General features: G+C 28.9%; 1 protein-coding gene across 11 annotated transcripts in view; it reads left to right on the top strand.

The window, feature by feature from the left end:
• LOC147816811 (nuclear cap-binding protein subunit 1-like) overlaps positions 1–15,088 on the top strand; it is a 60,293-nt gene extending 45,205 nt beyond the window's left edge. For all 11 annotated transcript variants that reach the window (XR_015432353.1, XR_015432332.1, XR_015432358.1 and 8 more), the window contains 3 exons: positions 7,959–8,045; positions 12,713–12,783; positions 14,888–15,088. The gene's annotated coding sequence lies outside the window, so the exon portion shown is untranslated. The remainder of the gene's footprint in view (positions 1–7,958; positions 8,046–12,712; positions 12,784–14,887) is intronic.
• The last annotated feature ends 8,393 nt before the right edge of the window (positions 15,089–23,481 follow it).

Here is a 23,481-nt window from a genome sequence, read left to right on the forward strand (position 1 = left end):
TTCTTTAACCAACATCATTTTTAAACCATGTGCACATTAAAAATTTTAAATAATTTGAATTCAAATTCACCAAACGTACAGGTTGATCGAGCTAAGTAATAACTTACTACAGTCAACAAAGGAGTTTTTAAATTAAATCTTTTTGTTTTGGTTTAACATATTGATTTTCATATTACCATCTCACACATTCAGTTATAAAAATTGATATTCGAACGTAACCAAAATGAAGCTAGTAAAATTCACAAATAACCCTGAAAAAAACCCTAAAAACAAATTCCCCTAAAATACCCACTGAAGATAAAAAAAAAAATCCCCCTAAATATAGGAGGAAAACCCCTAATCTGGCAATACTGTGTGTAGTCGTCGTAAGTATGTACGTATCCCACAAATGAATATTTTGTTTCAAAAATATTTTTTAGTTAAAGCTTTGTGATAGAAACGTATAGGATCTAAAAATATTGCAATTCGGAGTATTCATGGGTCTCACTCCTCAGTCTTGGGAAAATAATCAGTGATCTAAATTCGGTCCGCCAATTGAAATCTATATTTAAATTAATTAGTCGAAAACTTTCTTTTTCCTTATTTTTCTTTAAAAAATGTAACTCTTATTTTCTGCTAAAAATAAATAAAATTACTCTTTTTCATAATTATTGCTGTATTATCCTTCTGATGTTTGGAAATGCTCGGAAAAGTTACATTAAGATTGTTTTTTTAATGAAATTTATTCACTCTAAGAAAAGAAATTAATTAATAGTTAGCTAAGATAAGAAATTAATGTGAAATAGAAGTAGAGATGGCGGTGATTATTGTAAAAAGATATAGTAAGCTAATTGTTAGATTTGTTTTGTTTGCTGTAAAAATAGACTAACATAATGAAGAAAAATAAATATTTTTTGTAAGAAAAAATAAACAAGTCATTGATATAATGTAAGGATCATTTTCTGAAAAGGAACATTTTGCTGTCAGTGAGCTATTAATTTCTGAAAATCCTGCTAAACAAAACTAGACCGAGAGAGTTAGTCAAGAAAGTTCAGTGTGAAATTATTTTTTTTTGGAGTGAGTGGTACCCCTTAAGTACTATAATTAAAAAAATTTGCTTATGTAAGAATGTTGAGTTTCAAACATTTATTAAATAGCTCTTAAAAAGGTCTTTTACTCATAGAAGAGCTTTATAAGAACTCAAAAGTGCTAGAAGATATTACAATGTAATTTGCCAATATTTTGAAGATAATCCATCTGCAGGTTACTACAGGCATTTATTGTAAGTGTCTAATTAATATTTAAGAAATATGTTTAAGTTTATTAGTAAAGTTTATTTAATATTAAAGTTTGTATTTAAGAAATTAATTCATACTTTTTCATGGTTTAGGAAAACTTTTTAATCACAATATGAAATAAATGTAAAAAAAATTCGATATGCAACAAAAAATGATCACTTTTTAATCTATGTTTTGCAACATTTATATTCTTTGCTAATTTAAGCATAGTTCAAATATAGCTTTTAATCTGTTTACATGCAAAATTAGTAAGGGAAGTTAGTGTGGAAATTGTGCTAGATTAGACATCTTGAATAACTTTTTTTTATTTATAGGTCAAATTTTTTCTGTGAGGTATCATAGTTGGTAACATTACTGTACAGTGCATAACAAAATAAAAAATAAATAAAAACGGAGCACCCTGAGTAATTTCTGATCTTCACATTCTATGATCCAGTCTTAATGGTTAGAGAGGGTGACCTTAAATAAATTAATTAATTAGTGCACTCGATATTTTAAGTTACAGTTATAAAACTCATTTATCCAAAAATAATTCCATTCAGAAAATAGCTTCTTGTAAATGTTTATTTTTATTATTTTTAATAAAAGTCAGATAGATTTTGAATTGTAAACTATGCAATTTTTACATTACTTTAACGGATGTAATTTTACATGGCAAATTACAAAATTTGAGCGAAATTGGTCGAATAGTTAGGTTAAAAAAGCGACCTTTGTAAAAGTCAATTTCTCAGAAACTATAAGATGATTTTTAGCATTCCCGTCAAAAATATTTATGATCAAATTAAGTTTCAACTAAATTATGATCTTAACATCTAAAACACTATAAGCCATTCAACCAACAACATTGTCTGCCGTCAAATTGGTAAGTCTGTTGTAGGAACTCATTAAACGTAAAAAGCAATGCGTGTTCAACCAATGTTTAAGTTAATGTTCTGCCTAACTAAAACATTGTACTGTTATTTTTAAAATTCCTGCTTGTACTTCAAAAGAATGTACATTTTTTCGATCACATATCTATCATGCACCCTAAAAGAATCTAGAGAATTTTTCCCTACATCGACTTTCAGTAGGTAAAAAAATGCGGGCCGTAACTTGTTTTATGCTCAGCATTTAAATACCAAATATAAGATATTATTTATTCCTTTTTTATTCTGTTTTTTCTCAATTCAAATATTTCGACTTTTAATAAACCCATTAATTTAAAACTTGGTAATTGGTTGAAGCATGGCATGCTACTTAAATTCATTCTAGCACTTGGTAAATATTTTATTAACTTTTTTATAACAAAGTATATTTTCTTTCAGAAAAATCCAAAAACTTATATTTTTAATATAAAAAATACTTAGTTTTTCAATTTTTATGCGCTTGTATGGTTGTAAAAAAACACTTTTGATTGTCTGTAAAGAGTTATTTCAAATAATTTTCATGATTTTATTTTCAATATTCCGAAGCATTGTGTTTTTTAACATAAACCTTAAATCTAAAGAAAATTAAATTACAAAAGTTCTTTGTGATACATCACGAAAAATATTTGCATTTAAACTATGTCTTTGCTTTTGTTAAACTATGGTGGAAAATACAGAATCCGAAGTTCAATTTTAAATACGTTATAGAAATTTTTTTTTGAAAAGTTGCAAATTGATGCTTTTTTCATGAAATCAAAAACCTTACAACTTAATATTAAAATTAGCATTCACTGTTATCTATGACGTAAAAAGTTATTGCACATTAGTTTATTTTCATCTTGTAAAAATTTATTACGACTTGCAAACTTGTTAGTCAAACATTTCGGTAAATCAAATTTCCTTCCTGCTAACAACAGAGCTCTTTAATTCAGTCTACAATCTATAAATGTATGTGTTTTATATCGAAATATAATAAAAGAAAATTTGTTCCAAATAGTTTAAATAGGAAAACCTTCAAGTTTTTTACGGTTAATTTTACTTTTTTGCTTCCAAATCTCCAGAACTATTTAAACAAATCCGAAAGCATTAGTACAGAAAGAAAAGATATCATTTCTTTGAAAGTAATTTAGAATAATAACTGGAACATTTTTAACTTATAAGAAAAGCAAATTCTTGCATTGTAATTTGTACAAGATTATTCGTTCCTTAGTCAAATCCTTTTTTTAAAAATTCCGAACAGAAACTTAATAAATTATCAATAACGCTTGAAATTTTAACCACATTCAAATTCGACATCCACATTAATTTGTGGGGAAAACTTTATTTCTGCACCTGCGCTATTTAAATCTACTATTTCAAATAGTAATAGCTAGTTAAGTTTTTAACATTTGTTTTTTATTTTCAAAATTTCACACTTTATTATCATTTATAAACTTAGTTTTTTTAATTATCTAAACACAGATACCCCAGAGTTGTATAGTGTTTGAGAATTACGAAAGTTTTCGCAAATTTTTATTTGAAATGATAAATTTTAACTATCACGGAATGTTAAGTTTTATTCTTATATTTAAGAGAAATTTAAAAGAGGGCCGTTCACATGTTACGTAAACATGTTTCCCGCTATTTTGATGTACCCTCTCAGCAAAGAACGATAATTAAGGACAATTTTTCGTGCTTACATAAGAAATCTCATCTTTTTTTCTGCTTTGACTTTGACTGTAATAGTGTAATTTTAGAAATAAATTCAAATAAATTATAAAATAGCTTGAAATAAAGCTAAAAATACATTTTAGTTTATTTTGTAAATTTTTAAGTTAAATATTCTTTAAGGGCTTTTTTGTGATTTTTTTACTTTAGTCAAATGTCTTGATCTCTAAGATTTAATAAAGATATTTTTTTTCTACTTCTTTCCCTAAATTTAACTTTAATTACAAATATGAAATTTTCTAATTTTTTCTGCCTTTTCTGTTACATTTTTTGCAATAAAAAAATTTGAGAATAGAGAATTATGGTGTCTTGCGCATGTATTTCTGCCCCCTTGTAAGTAACAATAAGCAAATCAGATACTTTGGTATTATTTTAACGGCTACAAATCAAATATTTAGTTAGCTTTTTATAAACAATGCAATGTCTTCGTAAATGGATCGTGTATAATCGAATCCGCAAGAAATTGTGCTCATGACAAATTTTGAAAAATACAAATTGTAGCCGGGATGAATTGTGCTCGCGACGACCTGTTCCCCCTCTGAATTGTACCGCGAAAAATTGAGCATGACAAGTTAGCGTAGAATTAAAAAAAGAATAAAATAAAAAAAAGCAGGAGCTAAAACAAGTTATAATTATTGACTAAAATATCACAAATTTGAACTTTCAAATCGTCCTTTGAAATTAACTTCCTAATTTAAAAGCTTTCTTTTGTTCCTCCGGTAAAACATGTGTGGTCTAAACAACCTTTGGCTAATTTTTGGCCTAGAATTCAAAAATTCAACTTTACATTCAAGCGTTTGCCCATTGAAGGAAATTATTTGAGAACTTTAGCACAACAAACATTTTCGTAGTCTGCTTATCCACCAAAAATAAGTAATAGCATAAGCATGTTTAACAAATTTCTAACTAAAAAACCATAAGTGTAAATTTTGTATATAACATAAAGCTTATTATAGAAATCCTTATCTCCTTTAAAAACTGTTGGAAAAAGAAAACGTCAACAATGAATTATGGCAAAATTATTAAGATGACAACCAGGAAAGTTAATTTTGTTAACAAACCAATAGTAGTAAATGGCTATCCGACCCTCAAAAATCGGTTTTTGCTATAAACTTGCTTTACCTGAGTTTCGATTATAAAAAAAAGTTTACATTTTGCTAGCTTGTAATAACGTAGGACAACAAATTGTTATCTCACATTTGAGTGCCAAACGCCTTTATTAATCCATTCTTAAAAGATAGTTGTAGCTAGAGTGTGATTTTCTTAGAACTCTGAAAATATATTATCCTAGGAATTTAATCTCAAACTTTAAGCTAAGCGAAGGAAATCGTTAGCCTACCAAACAGTCTTAAGTAACACGTCAATGAAGAAATAAAGCAAAAATTAGCTTTACCTTTTGACGCAGATGGTATAGCAGTGTCCCTTTTTATGTTTTTTTTAGATGTTCTAATTATAATAAAAAACATATTCTGGTATTTTTTAATTATGATAACAGCTCAATAGCTTCTAAAAGACTGTCAAATTATAGGACGGTTTTCATATATTTATACTAAAATATAAAATTTTAAAAAAAGTAGTATACATTTTTATTCCCACTTATATTCAAAAATTCATCCAATGATTTTGTAAATTACCGAAATATCAATGCTGAATTACTGTTTCTCTAAATAACTGCAAAGAAGTGCAAGTTGAAAACATTATTATATGAAAGTGAGTCCATATTTGTCAAGGGACATGCCCCATTCCATAACCATAAATTATTAAATTTCTGAATATAATATTTTTTTACTTATTTTGACCTAAATTAATACAAAATAATGAAAAAATATGAAAATATATTTAATATAAATCCTGCCTCCTAAATTTATGCTAATTTATGTGTTTGGAACTACAAAGTTTGAATTTTGAACTCAGACCTTTCCAATTAGAAGTTAAACTATAATCATTCCAAGAACTTTGGAAAGCAAACGATAAGATCCCTTAGGTAAAAACAATATTTGATTCACGAAAGCTTGAACAAATCGGGAGGAAAACAAATTTTTTTTTTTTAGTGAAATTCGAAAGAATAGCGTTAAAAATAAATAATTTGCAATAGAAAGAAACTTCACAGCGCACTCGAAATTTTGTCCAAGCAAATAAAAATAGTTACGACCACAAGCGTTTCATTCTATTTTTGACCAAATATCAACCCATAGTAGGTCATAAGTAGTCTCCAAATTTTAACTCAAGTTTTAATAGCAAAACTGAAAGAAGAAAAGTAAAAGGTTTAGATAAAACACCACCAAATTTTTTTCTATTTAATCGGCTTTTACTTTTCGATACACAAATACATTAAATCATATTTAGAAAATTGTTTCTAAATAATTAGTATTGTATGCCTCAATTTCAGTAAGAAGTTGTTTTCGCGCATTTGTATGACTGATAAGTCTTTTAAAAGTCAAATAAAAGATTCAATTTTAACTTTAAACACGCCAATTCCCATGCCCGCATTGCTGATATATGTTTTAGATAAATATTAAGCTTAAAAAAATTAAATATGGACAATATTAAATATTTTCAGTAACAGGGAAGGTGGGTAAAGATTCATATTTCTCGCCACTAATATGTTAGGGAACTGGATTCGAATCACAGAGATGGCAGGTCGATACGAATTCAGCACCCAGCTTGCACCGACTAAAGTGCTGATGTAAAATATCCTCAGTAGTAGACGGATCATAGGTTAGAGTCCCCTTGCCGTCAGGCTAACTATGGGAGGTTTTCGTGGTTTTCCTCTCCATGTAACGCAAATGCGGATTAGCACCATCAAAAAATCCTCCACGAAGGTACATTTCTCCCAATACTTCAACCAGGGGCTCACTCGCTTTCTAGATTGAGTTCAAACTTACAAGGTTAAGGTCAGTCATATTGGTCTTTAAATAATTACACATATATATAACGGTTTATATTACAATAAGTTCATATTACAGTTACGGTTTAGATTAATACAGTTTATATTACAGTATTATTTTAGTAAAGTCTGGATTTTAATGACATCTGCATTTTAGACACTTTTGCTGCTTTAGGGGCATTTTTTTTAAGTAGAACTACTTACTCATTTTTACAACTTTCACTCCTTTTAGCTCCTGTAGTTCTAGCTGAAAATAACTTAGCTCTTTAGTTTATTTACAGCTGGTACAGGAGTGCATTTTCTTTTTTTAAAAAAAGTTAGTTTCTGAATTCGATTTGACAGTGTATCAAAGTAGTTTACCTTTCTTATTTTGAATTAGAGAAAATTGCATATATTCTCTTAATATAAATGTTTTAATACAATTGCATCCTATATGGAATTTCAGGAAAGATATGTTTCAGATTTAAATCTTGTATAATTTACAAGGGACATTTTTTTTTTCAAATCAGTTGCATTCTTTGCTATTTTCAAAGGTATCTTTTGCCATTTTTTTGAGATTTCTTGGATCTTCAAAATCTGGGCTCTAACACATATTCCTATATATATAGGAAACTAACACATATTCCTAGACTGATAAAAAAAACGAAAACAATTTTCAATCCACAATCTCCTTATTGCGAAGACTCCCAATATTCTGAAGATTTAGAATCCAAATATGCAAAAACACACACCCAAACATATATATAAAACTTCAAAATGTAGAGAAAGCATGGAAAAATTAAAAAAGAAGGAAAAAGGAAAAAATAATAAAAATCCAAAAAAAAGGAAAATATTTTCCTCTTTTTGTCCTTTTTGTGTGTATGTATATATATATATATATATATATATATAATTATGTGTGTATTAAAAGAAAATACGTTTTTGTGTCCTATTTCATAACTTATTTAATAATTAGCTCTACAAATAAGCATATTTGAAGTCCCCCCCCCCCCAGGAACCATTAAGATTGAGACTTTATTATGTGAAAATCTGGTGAAAATTACGTGAAATTTTTCAATGGGATATTTTTTTGCGCACATTTATATTGTAAAGCATGAAAGGCGGGAATTTCTTATTCAATTTTTTATTTTTATTTTGTGATTTGTTTATTATTTCTTATTTTTCTCCTATTTTTAATTTCAGGTGGTCACCTTTAATTTTCTGATAAAAAGAAGAGTTGCAGGTCCTCCATTAGAAAGTGAAATATGACTATTTGATGCTAAAATAGAGGTAAAGCAACTAAAGATACTATTTTTTACAAAAAATAGCTTTAAAAAAGCATTGTCAGGATCATTAAAACTTGTTTTTAAAAAATGTGACTGTTTAAAATTGTTGTTTATTAATGTTGCTGACAAACTATCGAGTAGTGTCAAATCTAATTATCAAATTCAAATAAAAATCCAAAAAACCATGTGAAAATGGCCGAAAAACAATAAATACGAAGTTCAGGAAACCAATAGGAATATGTAATGCAATCGTCACAAGCTGCATGAAAAAGTGATGATTAAATTTCCTACTCGCGTACCGTTATTCGTAAATTCAACGACCTATAGAGTACGTTGTTATTATGTGCAGTTGCTCTGGAGATTTCTGCAGTGTAACATGGTTTCGTCCTGTGCACTGTGGGCCAGAAGACTATGATCTTTAGCCAAAAACAAAAAATTCATTTTTCAACTAAAATATGCGTAGGCAGTTTTAATATGTCCCAAATTAAGTATTCATAATCATTCCAAACTTTATAGTTTACTTTTTGAACCGACAAGAGTACAATGCAATGAAAAATATGCTAAAAATTTTTTTTTAAATGTAACTTTAAATTTTTATTTCCGAAATATATGTTGGAATTCCACCTTACTGTTACATTTTTATCAGAGTAATCAGTGTTAAATTATAGTGCAATTTTTCAATTTGTTGGATTAGTTAATGCTCTTGACAAACTTATAGTTTATATCTTATCATTTGACATTTTACAATTCCAAAAAACTCCATGACGTAATTAGCTAAACTTTTTTGTTGTTGTCTCCTTTGATGTTTCTTCTTTCGAAAAAACCTGCCCCATTTTCCCAGTATTGCAAAAGTGAACTTAATATTCAGGAAAACAAAAATTATGTTTTTTTTTTTCTTCATGTTTTCGCGTTATTTTGTAATATTACTTCGGAAATATAATTTGCTTTTCATTTTTAATATGAAATTACGAAAATTATTATATTTTCATTGCTATATTTAATTATTTAAACGTACTATATTATGTTTTTATTTTTGTTCAGCATATTTCAGATGCCATTTTGTTTTTTGGCTATTTTAGTGCATTTCAAAATTTCAACTATGAATTCAATTTACCTGCACATAAAAACCCCTAAATATTTTGAAACAAATTTTATCAAAATTCTAATTTTGGCCACGAAACCTTGGATGCTGGCCCACTGAGCTGTGGTCGGAAAAACTACATTTTCTTTGTAGTTAACTACAATAACTTTCTTACAATCGTAGTTAACAGCAGCTACTTTATTTTTAAATGTGGCGACTACAAAGTACTTTCGAAATGTAGTCACCACTTTGCAACTTATAGAAGACATATCTTAATTTTCACCAATATTCAAAATTATTTTGAATGCAAAAATTTGACTCTTTAAAATATGAGGAGATATTAAGAAGTTTTATCTTATGTTTACATGAAATAGTTTTTTTTATTTTATTTTAAAGCACTTTTTACGAATTTGTTCTTTTAATTTTCAAACTCTATGCTTTTCGTGACAGTGATATAAGAAATGCTACGAAATTATCAAATATTTGTGATTTAAGGGATCCATGCTTTTTTATAGACAATGCTTTTTCTCCAAGACATGATACAGAGCAAAAAACAAAACAAAAAACGGCCCAACCTGAATAACTTTTGATATAATTATCAGATCCTCCCATTCTATGACTCATTCTTAATGGTTTGAGAGGGGGATTGCAAATATGCTAATTAAATAACGCATGCGATGTTTTAACTTACGAAATCAGACACAAAAACGTTCTTTATAGTACATGTGAAATCGAATTTTAAAAAAGACAAATATTTAAAATTTTACTTCTCAAGATCTACTCGATCGATTTTTCAAAGCATCAGATGCCTATCTTAGTAGAGCAACGCTCGGCTACAGAGGCATTCTTATTGCAAACGTTGACGAACATGACAGTGATTAGCACCAATGAGATCCGAAACATTTTTTGCGTTTGAACGTTGTTTCTTTATTTAACTAACGTTAAAAGAAGTTGAGGAATCGCTGGAAAGTACTTTTTTTTCTTGTATCAATAAACTTTGTTTAAAAAATATCGCACAACACTAGAAAATAGAGACCACGGTAGTTTCACTACTTTGTAGCGCGCTAATGCCGAACACTGGTTACGTTCCTGTTTTTATTGTAGCTTTTTAACTGTGAAGTTTGTATCCCTTCTTATGCAGGTGACAAAGTAGAATTTCATAATAGAATGTTTCTCAGACACTTAAAGCACAATGGAGAAATATTGGTAAATAAATAAAATAAAAAAATATGTATTAATATTCTTGTAAGAAAGAAATTAAAATTCTCCAGAAATTGCTCTATTCAATTTGAGGAATAGTCTATTTAAACATTACATCCTATAATTTTCGGAATCAAGTTACTTCAAATATGCAAAGTATATAGAAACATACAATCTTGAGTAATTTTATTTTGAAAAACAAGATTTTTTGACAGTTTTTATAGATAAGTTTTAAGTTTTCAATCGAAGAAAAATTATTACTTATAAACAAAAAAACGTAAAATAAAGAATGCTTATAGCTAAAAAAAAATTTCTAAAAATTCCTCATATTGAAATGAAAGATTTTAATATTGAGTTGATTTTTTTCTCTTAATCTTGAAATTCTTAATCAGACCTAGAAAAACATGTTGCATAGAACTATTATCAAATTAAATAAGAAAAGTATTTACATGTAAACTTTTTATTAAAATATCATAACATTTACCTGCTTTATAAGTTAGAAAATATCCCCAAATAAAATGTTCTTTGATTTAAAAATTTTATTCTCAAATATATACTTAAATAATCATTTCATAACTTTAAAAAGTCTATAAAATTTTATAATTGTAAAGTCTTGATATGAATTTCAAATAGTAACTTAAAAACAGAACACCTGAATTCTAGTTGAAATTGATCATTCAAAATTAAAAAATACTTACTAAAAAAACATTAAAAATTGTTTAATAATCAGCACAAATGCACTATTTCAAGTAAATCTGATGATCAATAAAACTGTTCTACACGTTCTAAATTATTTTAAATCACGCACTTAAATATCTTCATTTAAATTTACACTGAATTGAAAATTAAAAAACTTATTTTACCGTAATAAGTATCCGTAATAATATGCGATTACGAAATTGAAAGTTCTCAGTTCAACGAAATGATGTTAGAAATTCGTTGATAAAGAAAGCCTTGATGAAAAAAATTTTTTTTAAATGTTGTTTGCATTCTTTTAAAAGAAAGATTTACATATGTTCTAGATTGTTTTGTCATGTTCTTTAGCTTTTTTCTTAGAGAAATTTTATTTCCCATCCGCTGGTAAAATAAAAAGGACTACCAATGCAGTTATTCTGATGGAACTGAATGAAAACTTGATAAATAGTAGCCTGAAAATTTCTACTCCGCTAGAGGTGTATTCATGCGTTGTAATCGCAAATTTTTAAAATATATATATATATTAACAATTTTGTTATTTTATTTTGTAAGAGTCGTTGAAGAGCTGACCCAATTTTGGGCCATTGGTAATTCATAGCCTTATAATTTTGAACCCAATGACGTAGAAGGGAACTCAAGCATTGGGAGAAATTTTCATTTGTGGACGACTTTTTTGATGGAACGAACCCCCATTTGGGTTGCACGGACGTTTGAAGATGAACTTGAAAACCTCCCGCAGTTAGCCTAACAGAAAGGGAACTCTAACCCACCATCTGTCTACAGAAATATGAATGTAATTTTACGCTACAGGTGCGTGAGTCAAGTTCGTCTCGTGAACTAACCACTTTTAAATATTAATCTCCCCATCTAAATATTTTTTGTTGACATCAAACTATTTTTTTAAAAATAATTCATTTTAATTTTTCCCCGATTCTACTAAACAAAAACAATTGAAACTTTAGATTTCATTCCAGAAATATACGTACATAAATATGGTATAAAAAATTTATACCTTATTAAATTCTTTTCATCCACAATTAAATAATAAAAATTAATAATTAATTATTAAAAATTACTGTTTTTTGCATGAAATAATCTTTAGGTAAATGAGTTTTATGTGTGGGTGCAATCTAATTAGAAATTATTAAATTAGTCTTTAAAGTCTGACTAAAAACGCTAAAAGTGAAAATAACTTTAAGGGGACCAGACTTGCATCAGCTCTCCTAACTAAACTGTGAGAGCCACATTATCTATATTGCTGTATATTTCAAATTTTAAGTTTTCTAGTATGCAAACAAACAAAAAAGTTATATTAAAGAAATTATTAAATTAGTCTTTAAAGTCTGACTAAAAACGCTAAAAGTGAAAATAACTTTAAGGGGACCAGACTTGCATCAGCTCTCCTAACTAAACTATGAGAGCCACATTATCTATATTGCTGTATATTTCAAATTTTAAGTTTTCAAGTATGCAAACAAACAAAAAAGTTATATGCCAATTCAGAGAAAATACGATTTTGTGTCCGATTTCGAGAAAATCCGATTATTTAAAACAAAGTTTATTCGTGTGTGATTTTTTTTTTTTTGCGCACTGTACACATTTATATTGTAAAACAAAAAAAATTATGAATTTATTAATTTTATTTTGTGATTTGATTGCTATTTCTTATTTTTCCCCCCTATTTTTAATTTCAGGTGGTCGCATTTAATTTCCTTTTAAAGAAGAGTTACAGGTCCTCCTTTAACAATAGACTGCTAAGATTGAGGTAAAACAACTTATTTTTTAGGGCTAAAGAGAGAATAGAAGGGCTCTCCTATATAAAGATTCGTGCCGCTCCGAGCTTCAGTCGGCGGCGAAAGTTTCAACTTCTCACTTTAAAACTAAATTAATTCGCATCTAATTAGCGGCTTTTTTAATTATAACGCCTTAATTTTAAATATTTATGAGCAAGTGATTTATAACCATTATTATATACTCAAAAATTACTTTTTTAGTAATTAGCATTTAATATTTTTACTTCCTAGTGATAATATATACGAATAAAGTGTTATTACAATTTAAGAAAGTTATTACATAATAAGAAAATATATTAAAATAAGGCATAAAAATTAATAAAATATGATGATACTTTTATAGTTACATATTATTCTAGAACAATATGTTACTGTAAAATTGTTCTTACATGCTTTTATTTATTTAACAGTAAAAGATAAAAATTAAAGTTAGAAAATTATAAGAAAACGATGTCAACCATTAAGATATTTTTCCAACTTTAAATTTTATTTTATTATACTTATAAGGAATACGAAGAAAATTTATGAATACTATATTTTTGAACAGAAATAATTTGTTAGCGGAGCAAAATTTAACAGCTAGTATCAGAAAAGTGTCGAACGTTCAAGTCATTTCTTACTGACACCAGCAAATTTTTCATTTCCTCTAGTTCTGATTTTTGAGATCTGTGTGCTGCGTGACGTCATGATGTGGGGAATCATAGCTGCAGCTTTGAGTATGGAATAAACCAGCACTTCTGTATCTTCTCTTTAGCCCAGACTGTTTTTTTTCAAAAAGTAGCTAATAAGTGACATTTTTCAGGAAAAGAAAAACTTGTTTTAGAAAAATGAGACTACTTAAAATTATATATTGTTGCCAAACTATCCAGTAGCATCAAATCTTAATAAATTCAAATAAAAATATCAAAACCCAAAAATCCATGTGAAAATGGCCAAAAAACAATAAATAAAAGCTCAGGAAACCTATATGAATTTGGAATGCAGCAGCCGCGAGCTGCATCAAAAAGTAATAATTTTTCTAATCACCTGGTGTTATTCGTGAACTTAACAACCTATAGGGGGCGTTACTATTTGAAACGAATGGATGCTCTAGAGACTTTTTTAGTGTGGCATGTTTATGTTTCCTCTTTATAGTGGTTTATTAAATTTTGAAAATAAAATTATATTCCCTCTTATGCAGGTAACAATATAGATCTCGAAATAGTCTACTGCTTTTTTTAAAGAAGGAATAAATATATTTGTCAATAAATAAAAAAATATGTATATATTATATTAAGAGAGAAATCCTAACTCTCGAAAAATTGGTCAATTAAATTTAATGATATGAATAGTTTATTTAAACTTTACATCCCATAATTTTCTGAATTGAATTACTTCAAACATTAAAGCATGTAAATTATACAGAAGCTTATAATCTTATGACATTAACTTTTTTTTAAAAAAAAACAAGTTTTTTTTAAAATATTTATAGAAATATCAATGAAAAAAAACATTACTCATAAACTAAGAAACGTTTAGTAAAGAAAGCTTAGATGAAAATAATTGAAGTATATTGAATTGAAAGATTTTCACATTGAGTTAATTTTTTTCTCATAATCTTAAAGTTTTTAGTCAGAACTAGAAAACTGTTCTGCATAGAATTATCATCAAATTCAAGGAAGAAAAAAATATTTACATGTAAATTTTTCATTAAAAAATCATAACATTTGCCTGCTTTATAAGTCCGGAAAATCCCAAAATAAAATGTTCCTTGATTTAAAACGTTCAGTCTCGAATATATACGTTGATTAAGACTTCCTAACTTTAAGATGACAATAAAATTTTACAAAAGTAAGGTCTCGATATGAATTTCAATTCATAACTTAAAAGCAGATTAGCTGAATTCTATAAGAAATTAATCATTCAAAATTAAAAAAAAATACTTACGAAGTAAACTTTAAAAGTTTATTAATAATCAACACAAATATACTATTTCAAGTACATCTGATGATCTTTTACTGTTTCCTGTTTTATGTGTATTCAGAAATATATATCTATATATATAAAAATGAATGACTGTGTGTTTGTCCTTTATAGACTCCTAAACCACCCGACAGAAAGCTATGAAACTTGGCATACAGATAGTTTCAAGCACGAGGATGGTCACTGTCGACATTAGAACATTCTGCGACAAGTTGTTCTTGCATGATGCACGAAAAACGAAATGGAATTTTCTGATTGGAGCGTTAGCCATTGTTTTAAATTTAACGAATAAAGTTTCACATATTTTAAAGATAACATCAGTGATAATTGCTAGCTTATAGCTCTGTTTGGTCAAAAAATAGTTTATTGCATGTATTTAATTATATTATATTCGCTATGTCAGATGAATTCGATGGACGTGGTAGCACTCGTGGTTTACGTCATCAGATTTATACTTTGTCTGATCCTACGCGATTTTATTTTATTTATATTAATTATTTTAAAAGTGTTTTTTAAAAAAATAAATATTTGAAATCAACGGTAATGAAATAGAAAAAAAAATATTTATCTATTCAAAGGCGAAAATTAATGGGGCTTGCAGATGCAGTTTTGAAGGCACACGAAGCCATTTAATTGTCCTTGAGCACGATAAAAAAATAAATAAAAAATAATTTTAAAAAATGTGTATTAATTAAAATAATATAAAATAAGCTACATGCTAAAATGCCAAGCCCATGGAAGAAAGGTTAATGGGAAATTCGCTTAAGAAAACATTAAAATATCACCTTTCACAAATGAGGCTTAATTCATATGTATCCCGGACGGTAATATGTACTACTGGTACTATGGTAATTGGCGATTTAGTTTTGATAAGAATTCTACTACAAGTTTTCTGTACTTTCAGAATATATTTTTTTTCCAGTGGTAGCTAAGATAGTGTATTAATATTTTAATGAATTAGAATTAAAATAACTTTTTTCCATCACTACTTTTAATTATTTTAACAGTAAATTAAATGTCAGACAAATGGTCATGCTCCAAACTCCTTATGAAGTTCTGTTTTTTTCTTCTTTCATTTTTCAATTAATGCGGCTTTAGTTGGGGGCCACTGACAAATACGTAAAACTGAAATGTTGAAGGGTTATGTGCCAAGTACCAAATATACTTATATAGGTATAAAATATATTGATATATGTGGTGATTATTAAAACTGAAACAATCTGTTTTAATACCTTTACTTAGGAATTAAGTGTTTTAAGCCCTTCGAAAGGACCATAAAACAGGACCATTGAGCTGAGACTTAATAGTGATAAATTTGAACTATCATGAATCGGTCGCGAACAATATCATCATGCCAAGAGATGCTAAATACATTTTATATTTATTCCATTGGTATGAATTATAAACAAAGAGTTCTGCTTATTTCAATAACGTAAGGACACCGAAGATTACAACAAGTAGAATGGAAAAATTATTTTAGCTCTACTTAGTGGAAGAACCAGGTAAGTGCCATTTTCAGAAAGAAAAAGGAATACACGCATCTGAATTATTTTATTACCAATTTATAAGAAGGTAGGACGAATAATTCTTTGCTTTATTTTATTTACCACTGTCTAATCTTTGCGAATCTGTCTTATCTATAAAATATAAGTGTCTCTGTGTGTGTGTGTGCGCTTTATAGACTCCTAAATCATTCAAATGAAATCGACGGAACTTAGCATACAGATAGTTTGAAGCACGAGGAAGGTCACTGTCGATATTAGATCATTTTACGACGAACAGTTCGAACGGAATGGAATTTCCTGATTGGTTAAACGTTAGTCACTGCCTTAAATTTAACTATAGACAATTTGGTTTTGTCACATATTTTAAGTATAACATCAGTGACAATATCTGGCTTATAGCTCCATTTGATAAAAGAAATGACTTATTGCGCGAATTTAAATATGGAATTTTTTTTATGTCAGATAAATTCAATGAGCAACATGATGTGGTAACACGTGAGAGCTTCTTCGCAAAATTTATACTCTTTTAACGTTCTCTGATACCACACGTTTTTTTTATTTAGATTTATTTTAAACCCTTTTTCCAGAAAAATTTAATTTAAAATCAACAGTAATTGAATAGAAAAAAAATATTTATGCATTTAAAGGCAAAACTAATAGGAATGTTGTATTTATTTGTTTAAGTGAAACGTAAAAAATCGCCACATTATTATTGATGCCAATAATGCTTAATTAATTTAAATAATGTACGCACATTGAAATAAGCTTAGTACTAAAAAGCAGTAGTAACGGTGTTTGTCTAAAAGAAGCGTAAGGAATCGTCATATTATCAATAACGACAATGATGCTTTGTTAATGTTGGTAATTTGGACATAAGAAACTGATCAAAAATATAGGAGAAAGGATACTTAGTCATTTTGAATCGATATCTTATTACTGACACTAATGCTTTATTAGTATTGATAATATGTATTAATTGAAATTAAAAAAAATATATAAGCTATGCTCTAAACAGCAAAGTTAAAGGGGAAAAAAATTGCTAGGAAAACCATAGAAAATCACCATTCACAGATAATGCTTAATTTATTTGTATCCCTGACGGTATTGTGTACTACTGGTATTATACTCATTAGTGCAGTTTTGATAAAAATTCTACAACGGGTTTTCCGCGGTTTCAGAAAATATTTTTCCAGTGGTAGCAAAGATAATTTATTAATATTATAATGAATGAGAGCACAAGAACTTTGTTCTTTCACTACTAAATATTTTAATAATAAATTAAAGGTTAGACAGAGAAATGGCTATTCTCCAAAATCCCTATCAAGTTTTCTAATAAGAATTCGGTTTGTTTTTTAAATTTCGGCTTTAGTTGGCTGTCACTGACAAATATATTTTTCACAAAATTTAAATGTTGAAGGGTTATATAATAAGTACCAAATGTGCTAATATAGATATGAAATATTATAATGATATACTTCGTTATGATTAAAACAGAACCGATACTAAGCAGTTTAAATACCGATACTTTATAACGCCCCCTCAAAAAGGATATGTACCGGAAAAAATTATTTGATAATGGTAAGGTTTAATTATTATTGGTTTAGTTGCAAGTAATAACATCATGCCAAGTGATGCTAAATACATTTTCTCTTTATTTTAATGGGAGGAATTACAAAAAGGAGGTTTTACTTCAATAACGTAAAGCCATTGTAAATGGCACCAAATAATATTGAATAATAAAAAAAGTAATTTTAGGTATATTAATTGAAAAGCTTAGTAGAAGAAGCAGGTAAGTGATATTTTCATAATGAAAAAAAAGTTGTATCTGAACTATTTCATTGCGAATTTAATACAAGACAGGACTAATAATTCTTTGCTTTATTGTTCCCAATTTTAAATAAAATCTAACTACCTAAAAAATAAAACCTTATTGCCTAATTTGAAATAAAAAATCATACAAGCATACTAAAAGTTTATGTGATTTGTTGTGTTAAGATTTATAGAAAGGCAAAACCAGTGATTCATCAATTCCCTTAAAAATGTCACTTACCTGGTTCTTCCATTAAGCTCTTTCATAGTGGCATAATGTATATGCTTTTCAGTTATGAGCATGATTTCGTTGTGTTTCTCTACAGTGATTTATTGATACTTTATTTTTTATTCACCCCGTGCGAAGAACGAGCATTCAACTAGTTATTCTATAAAGAAGAATGTTCAAGAACTGTTTTACACGCCTTAAGTCAAAATTTTTGATGGTATTTTTAAAAAAAAATTGATGATTTATGCTGGACAGGATGATTCGACATCATCTAACATTTTACATTATGTGTTCATGATTTTTGATATGCCAACAAACTTCTATCATTCCATGGTGGAAAATGCTACTTTAATGCTAGGATGGTTAGCAATCAAGAGAAGTTGGACCAACAATCCGTGATGGTTCCAACTATACATTTCTATGATAGTTTAGTAGGAATTCTTGTTGGTTCTCAGAAATATACAAACAAAAAGAATTTTTTATATTGGACCATCATAAATCAGTTCAAATTCCTACATTGGGGTGATGGTTGCTCATGATCGTTACAGCATTTGATTTTTAAGAATCTATGATGGACATTTTCGATGGATCAGCAAGAGCAAACTTTTAAAACAAGTTGCTGTTCTTTTATGGACCATCATAAATGAGTCCAAATTCCTACATTGAAATGATGTTTACTTATGTTGGTTACTATCAAAAATATAATGGATCATGATAGAATTATTGATGATTACCATCAAGATCATTTTGATCCATCAATAGAAAACTATCAGGAATTTTGACCTTTGGTATGCCAAGAGGAAGGATAAAAGCAGGTATATATATATATATATATATATATATATATATATATATATATATATATATATATTGGTATTGCAAATACTATATTCAACTAATTTACTGGCTAACAATTTGAAGTATCGGTATAATATGAAGTATATACTATAGGGCCAACGCTAAGGACTTCAAATTAATAGCCAGTAAATTAGTTGAATATAGTATTAGCCAAATTTCAAAATTCTTAGCCAAAGGTAAATCTTAACAATGTTTAATGATTAATTTTTTACCATAGAAAACTTCAAATCAAAATACAAATTTACTGTAAATTGAAATATTTTATAAAATGCAAATTCAAATCAAGAGTTGTGTTGCATTCAGGGAAAAGTAAATGAGAACTGAACGGGTGAGAGGATAATAAAATGCAAGTGTAAAGAGGATAATTGTAAAATATTAATTATCACTGCCGTAATTATAAATTTAACACATCCCGGTTGGGTTTCCTTAGTAGGTTGAGTATTACTAATTCTAGATTTAACCGAGAGCGAAAATAAAACTTTTTTATTTTTCATAAAATAGAGGCTTTATCAGTCAAATGCCCAGAACTGTTGCTATGACGTCATCAGTTATTTTGCACCCCCACTATCCATATTCTCTGCAAAAACAGGAAAACGGAGCGAGTGAAGATAGACAGCGTCTGAAACTTTACATCGTTCATCAGAGAAGGATTGCCGAACTTCAGATAGCTCAAATTTGCTGTTACTTTGACGCGTTCTTTAAAAAAAATCTTAAAATTGGTCAACACTCGAGGTCTACAAACAGAGTTAAATGTATCCTTTGCACCATCAGTAAATCTTTTGTTTGGAAGTTCTTAACAAAACTTTTGTCGTGTTGTTCTAGGCAATCCCATTCTGCCGATGGTTCCTCAATTCTTTTTCCCCAAGGATTGAGTTTAAACAGGAATTCAGTGGAAAAGATTAAATCAGTTTATACTGTAAAAATTGAGACGATATTTTACAGAAATGGCGAAGATAATTTTTTTTTCGAACTACATTAAGGAAAGACCAAAAGAGAGGATTTTCTTTGAAGGACGTCAACTTTTTCGTATTTTGCCTTCACTAGATAAAAGAGTCAGCTGCATCCATTCATCTCATATGTTTAACACGATGGATCTGGATATGTTCCGCCATACTTAGGTTAAAAAATTAGAAAAATTGTATTATATACTATAATTGATATTGTATATGCTAAACCAGTTGATGTAAGTAAAATGTTATTTTGTGTGGGTGTCATCTTTCACAGCGAAAACAAGAACTTTTAGTTAGGTAGTGAAATAATTGACTAAAAAATCGACTTTTAGTGCAGAAATGCAACTTTGATAAACTTTTGGTACAAGGAGCAATGCTCGCTGAATGGACGTGTTCACTTAGGAGAAAGACTCGTAAAGCCAACATTAACTTAATAGATAAATAAATTGATAGGTAAATAAATGAAAAATTCGAAATGGGAATTTATAGTAGGATTAAATAGAAATAATGACAGAAAAAATAAAACTTGATCTAGCTCGCACGCCGATAAAATTTTTAGGTTCGTGAGATTGTTTTAGAAAATTGCTCAATGTGATACCCGCTAGTGATCGAAACGTGGTAATTGTTTACGTAAGAAACTGTTCTTTCCATTCTATTTCGAGTAAACCAAGCCCGTCCAGTATCAATTGTCTTCAGTGAACACGTTCTAATTTCACTGTATTTTTATACAGAGACAGGCAAGTAGCCATGTAGAATATAAACTAAACTATATCACGGTTCCAATAAAATGCGCAAATAAATAATAAGTTAAATAAAAGTAGAAGACGAGGGAGAAATATATTTCAACAAATTCGATATCGCTGGGTAGTTGACATCTTTACTCATGTAGAGAAACTTGGCAACATTTTTTTCCCGCGCTATTCTGCTCATACAGATAAGCTGGCAATGACGTAATAGGTCATGTGAGGGGGTATGTTAGGCCTTGTAGTGCAAGTAATAGTAGGCTCGAATGACTGGTTTGAGTAGCGATAAACGGGTAATGGGTTCAAGTTTAACAGTTGCTAAAAGGAACAGTGGTCAAATGTTAGGCGGCTCGAATAATCAACAAATGATATTGAGTTAGATTATTAACTAAATAGTAGTAATTTTGGCTACCATTAATCGGTTTGAGTATTTAGCAAAAAGTTGACATTAATGATCGCTGTTGAATAATAATAGATTACAGGGATCGAGTGATGCGGAAAGGTAAGTTATAAACGTGCTAATTAATAGTAATATGTTATGTTCAAATAATAGTAAGATCGAATGCTGATCATGTTATAGAGGGTTCGAATAATTGAATCCTAGGAAAGTAGGTGCGAGTAACTATAAATAGTTCGAGTACTTGCATAAAGACACTTTTGACCTCTATGCATTCAGCCACAATACATTCAACCACACCCTCTACCATTTGAACTTTTCTGAATCTCATTTAATATTCAAACCCAGGGCAAAATCAGTTCTCAGACCCACTTAATTTTTATTGGTATTCGAACTCATAATCATACTATCAATAATCGAACCAATAACTATCAATCCGTTACCGAACTCACTATTATTTGACCGGTACTCAATCTATTAACTTCCTATCTGTCCGAAAACTCACTGTCTTTAGATCAGTTCTCGAATCAATCATTATTTCACTAATAATTGATCAGACAGTCTTGTTATTTGCACTTTAATACATTCTGTCTTCATCGATTTACGCGATCTTCTAATAGGTTCTGGAATCTACTGTCATTTCATTATGAATCGAACTAACTATGATTTTATCATCTGCTAACCTGCAATCATTACTCGATATCATAATATTTCATTCAATACTCGAACCTACTTCCTTTTCATCGGTCTCTAACATTTGATCAGTTTTTGAATCTACTATCATTTCGATGATCGAAAACATAGCCATAGCATTTGCTCATAAATTAATTCTATTCTCTTTTTGGTTAATACTACGAATCTTTCTGATATGAGCAGATTTGGAAAAAATTTTTAATGCTAGAACCCACTATCCTTTGATCAGTATTTCACTTACGGGCATTTAATCATTATTTGAATCCGCCATATTTTTATTAGCTCTCGAACCAACACACTTTTTTTTATCCCTCTCAAAATCTATATAATTTTATCAATACTTGTAACCACTATTTTTTGAGATCGATACTCAAATCCCTCAACTTTCAATTTGTTCTCAAACACACTCTCTTTTAATTAATACTAAAACGCACCACTAATCCAACCGACTCTGATTTTTGGCAATGTTGAAACCCACTTTCACTTGACCCACATTTTTCCTTTCTCCTATTACTTGATCAGCAAATGATTTTCCAGAAATTTGATCATTACTCTAAACCAATTTCTTTTAATCGGTTCTAGAACGTACTATTTCTTGATCAAATATAGAGCCGATGTTGTTTCTTAGTTCACAAAATCGCTATCAATTATTCTACTCACAAAATAGGATCGAGTAATATTCATATGATAGCAAGTTGGGATAATAATTCGTTTGAGTGAGTTGAGCACTTCTCTAACTTAACTCTTGTGTCGAGCCTAATTCGTAATATGGCAAGCTCGCTTGCAGATCAAATGATCGAGTACAAATTAAAAGATAGTGGGTTCAATTACTGTTGAAAAGACAGCGGGTTCGAGCAGCTATATAATGTGAGGGTTAGCGAATCGATACAGAAAGTGTTTTAACAATGTTAAGGCTGTTCAAAAATTGATAAAATGATAGTGGGTTCGAGTATTAATCATATGATTTAAGGTTCGAAAGCTGATCACTTGTAAACTGGCAGGAAAACATTTATTGATTCAATTACTAATGGTTGGATACTTCGTTCGAGATTCTATAAAGAGATTGTTGGTTCAGATACTTTAACACGCTGCCATTTAAATTTTTTATTAAGACTCGAACTCAGTATCATTTGAATCGATCTAATAACTTTTAATCGGTTATAGAACTCGCTATTATTGGACCGGTACTTGATTCACTACCATTCAAATGGTCCCCTAACCCATTCTCTTTTGATCAGGTCTCGAACCGACTTTCTATAAATTGATTCTCTTATCCATTATCATTTGATCGATACTTGAATACACATTTTTTAATTGGAACTTGCTTCCGTTATCATTTTAACAGCCTCTTGAACTCACTGTCTTTTGTACAGTTCTCGAACCTACTTTCATTTAAACGCAATTCGAACCTTATTTTTTTGTGGCTGGAGACCACTATCATTTGATTAATTAAGTCACAACTTTTATCGGGCCACAAACCCATTTTCACCTACTGTTTAATCATTATATGCACCCGATATCTAT

The sequence above is a fragment of the Parasteatoda tepidariorum genome, chromosome 1, assembly GCF_982258835.1.
Source record: "Parasteatoda tepidariorum strain Cologne lab strain chromosome 1, Ptep-v5.0, whole genome shotgun sequence".
NCBI classification, from domain to species: domain Eukaryota; kingdom Metazoa; phylum Arthropoda; class Arachnida; order Araneae; family Theridiidae; genus Parasteatoda; species Parasteatoda tepidariorum.